This window comes from Phyllostomus discolor, chromosome 3 (assembly GCF_004126475.2).
Source record: "Phyllostomus discolor isolate MPI-MPIP mPhyDis1 chromosome 3, mPhyDis1.pri.v3, whole genome shotgun sequence".
NCBI classification, from domain to species: domain Eukaryota; kingdom Metazoa; phylum Chordata; class Mammalia; order Chiroptera; family Phyllostomidae; genus Phyllostomus; species Phyllostomus discolor.
This window is the reverse complement of record NC_040905.2, coordinates 176968179-176972479: the sequence shown is the minus strand read 5'-3', so window position 1 is coordinate 176972479 and position 4301 is coordinate 176968179. Positions and strand designations below refer to the sequence as shown.

At 41.2% G+C, this 4301-nt stretch overlaps 1 pseudogene; it reads left to right on the top strand.

The window, feature by feature from the left end:
- The first annotated feature begins 2967 nt into the window (after positions 1–2967).
- Positions 2968–3969, top strand: LOC114501559 (annotated as a pseudogene).
- Positions 3970–4301: the final 332 nt, after the last annotated feature.

Here is a 4301-nt window from a genome sequence, read left to right as displayed (position 1 = left end):
TACTACAAATTTCTTTTAGATAAGTGGACAAATAGCAGATAAATGTGCATTTCTAACTCTCAGCCCTGGTTAGGCAAGGCCCCCTGTAAAGACCATATTTTATCTCTGCCGTCACCCACCATCTGAGATCTGAGCTATTATTTGGTTCCCTTCCTTGTTGTTCACCCTTCTTCCTGCTTCAGCTTGAATTCATGAGCCACATTCCCTTCATTCATCCACCAGGACTTCTCAGATGAGCAGCTGATGAGCTATGCTACAGCCCAGACATCTCATTACGTTCTGTCCTCTGCCACCCTGCTGTGACCTCAAACCGAGCTCAGTTCAACTCCCTGCAGGGTTGTATGGGAAATCAGTGTCCTTGAACCCCAAGCTCTATAATTCATGATCTGGGAAGAGGCAAATGGCTTGGTTGATTTCTTTTACTTCTGCTTACTATGACTAAGCCTCTGAACTCAAAGGGGAAACTAAAGTTGGTGCATTTACAATATTTCTTTTTTTTAAAGATTTTATTTATTTTCCAGACAGAGAAGGAGGGAGGGAGAGAGAGAGGGAGAGAAATATCAATGTGTAGTTGGCCTCTCTCATGCCCTGCACTAGGGAACCTGGCCCGCAACCCAGGCATGTGCCCTGACTGGGAATCAAACTAGTGACCCTCTGGTTTGCAAGCCGGCAGTCAATCCACTGAGCCATACCAGCCAGGGCCATTTACAACATTTCTTAAAAATTAAAACCATTTTATACATGCTCTCTCTATTTCCTCCCTTACTTTTTGTGTTTAGTAACTGATAAATTATAACCATGTTTTCAGTATTTTGAAATAGATACTCTGTAATTTTGAAGTATCACCCTCAAAAATATTTCCAATTCCTCTAGCAGCTAAATAGTTTTACAGCTTCACAACTTCATCTTTAAAGCGATCTTAAAGCAGGGTGTATCTTCTCTGCAAAAACTCATGTAGGACATCCAGAAAACAACACACATTGGGGAAAAATGGTAAACAAACTTTTGGGCATTATTTGTCTTCTAGCAATTTAGTTTCAACGTATATGGACTACGAGAGGAAGCTTTTGATTGTCCACTGGTAATGATCCAGTTTATAAATTGCACCTGTCTGCTCTTACTCCTGTTTTTGTTCTGTCCATCTTTTTACTACTTTATTTCTCAGTGGCAGTATCAACACTAGTAAAGACAAGGCAAAGAAATAAAGGTAGAAAAAAACAAAAGCTAATCTATGGTACCCATTTTAGCATCTATCCTATAAGACTGTTTGTAGGGAAACCTAAAACCATTGCTCAAAATGACATCTCTGGAGTTTGAAGACCTGTGCTATTATTCTCTTCCCAATGCTAAAAGCAATGAGGGGGCTGTTTTTATATCCCAGCTTTAGCAAGATAACCACAAAATCCAATTCTCAAATACTGTGACTGAATTTTTATAAGATTTTCCAGCTAACATGGTTTATATAAACAAGTACACAGTGAGGATCCAGGACCCAGCTAGATGTCATAAAAACCACAGTCCACATCCCACAAGGGTGTTTGCAGTTGAATTCTCACATGTTATGTCCCAAAGGGCAGTTGAAAATTAATTTAAAAATTAAAATTTTAAAGAGAACTTTACAAAATAAAGATAAATTTTCAAAGAATATTTGTCCTTTTTCAGGAAGCTTTAACATTGCCAAGTTAGTTTTCTTAACGTTTCTCCTTGTTCCCTCTCATTTCCTTTTTGCTCACCCACAATCACTGGCCCAGATCTCCACCACCAGATTGTCCATGGCAGAGAACAGGGAAACACATGGAGAACAAGGAAGGGTGAGGAGGGATAAAAAGAGCCAACAGAAACTTTTACTGGGGCTGGCCAGGGTTTGGAGATTATGCCACAAGTTAAACACACAGCGGCCAAATTATTTATTTTACAGTTAGTGGAATTTTCTCCTTCAATGTCTACAGGCAGAATCCAAACTGTAGAAAGTTCAGTATTCCCAAGACTTAAGAAAGATAGGCTTGATCACACACATATTCTTGGAGTGCTTGCAGGTTAGAACTGATGTTCTTCCACTGGGTGGGTTTACGGGCCAAAATGCAATCAAGCTTAGGAGCTCTGGCCTTTGGTTACAACTGCAAATGAGGTAAATAGAGATTTCCAAAGAATATCTTCAAACTGCCAATACATTCTCTCCTACCCGCCTCTCCCACTGCTCTAACTTTGAGATTCAAATAACTGCTCCATATTCATTAAGATATTGAAATCTAAGATTTTTTAAAATCTTTGAAAGACACAGAAACATAAGCAGGGGTCACAATGCACAAAGTGTTACGTGCCATGCGAAGAAATACGACTTTCCCTTTAGGGGGAGCTATGACAAGTTTTTAAGAAAGATAAAGATTAGACCACATTTATTTTTCAAAGTTCTGAAGATGCCGTTTTCCTCCACAATAATGTATCAGTTAAACATAATCAACAAAAATCTCATGTGTGTTTTGGGGGAAATCTTGATACAGTGATGCTAAATGTTATTTAAAAAATAAAATGTAGTTGGGGGAAGTAAATCTCTGCCACAAAAAAATATATAAGTAAATGAACAAGGAGCAAAGAGGAGGAACTGGCCTACCAAATATTAAAACCTGTTAGAAAGCTAGTAGATTTGAAATAACAGGGTATTTTTGCTAAAATTTATAGCCAGGTTAATGGAATAGAACAGAAAGTTTTAAAATAGAACTTAGTGCATGACAGAGTGTTGGTACCTGAAATCACTGGGAAAAGAATGGATAAAACTATAAATAATATCAGAAAGCTGACCAACCAGTTCAGACCATTGTCTCACACCTCATGCCAAAAATTTCCAATTGAAAACACATATAAATCATGAAACCACAAAAGTATTAAAATAAATTAAGTTCTTTCCTCCTCTACTTTGACAGACAGCCGTGTCTTCCCTGGCCCTGCCGGCCTCAACCCTGAGACACAATGGTGAAGGTCAGAGTGAATCGATTCAGCTATATTGGGCTCTTGGTCACCAGGGATGCATTTTATTCTGGCAAAGTGGATACTGTCACCATCAATGACCCTTTCATTGACCTCAACTACATGGTCTACATGTTCCTGTATGACTCTATTCATGGCAAGTTCAAAGGCACAGTCAAGGCTGAGAACTGGAAGCTTCTCATCGATGGAAACGTCCATCTCCCTCTTCCTGGAACGAGATCCCACCAACATCAAATAGGGTGATGCTGGTGCTGAATATGCTGTGGAGTCCACCAGTGTCTTCACCACCATGGAGAAGGCTGGGACTCCCTGGAAGGATGGAGCCAGGAGGGTCATCATCTCTGACCCTTCTGCAGATGCCCCATGTTTGTGATGGGTGTGAACCATGACAAATATGACAACTCCCTCAAGGTTATAAGCAATGCCTCCTGCACCACCACCACTTGTCTTCCCTACCCAAGGGCATCCATGACAACTTTGGAATCATGGAGGGACTCATGACAACAGTCCATGCCATCACTGCCACCCAGAAGACCGTGGATAGCCCCTCTTGAAAGCTGTAGCAGTGGCTGCCTAGAACATCATCTATGCTTCTACTGGCGCTGCCAAGACCATGAGCAAGGTCATCCCTGAGCCGAATGGGGAGCTCACTGGTATGGCCTCCCATGTCCCTACCCCTAGTGTGACAGTTGTGGATCTGACTTGCTGCCTGGAAAAAGCTGCCAAATACGATGACATCAGAGGGCACCTTCAAGGGCATCCTGGGCTATACTGAGGACCAGGTTGTCTCCTGAAACTTTAACAGTGACACCCATCTTCCACCTTCAATGCCACAGCTGGCATTACCCTCAGTGACCACTTTGTCAAGCTAATTTCCTGGTATGACATTGAATTTGGCTACAGCAACAGGGTGGAGGACCTTATGGTTCACATGGCCTCCAAGGAGTAAGAAACCCCTGGACCACCAGCCCCAGACACAGGAAGAGAAGCCCTCAACTGCTGAGGAGTCCTTGTCCCAAGTTCATCCCCCAACACACTGAGAATCTCCTGACTTCCAGTTTTCATCCCAGATACACTGAAGAATGGAGGGGCTTAGGGAGCCCTACCTTATCATGCACCATCAATAAAGTTCACTGTATCACCCCCCTCACCCAAAAAAGAAATTATATATGATCAAAAGCCCCATTTCAAGTAAATATTTCCTAAGAAGTAAGACAGAAGGTGATATAAGTAGATAAATATAGAAAGATGTTCAATATAAAATCATTAATAAAGGCAAGATAATCTGATTGGCTTTCAAAAGACAATTATTTAAG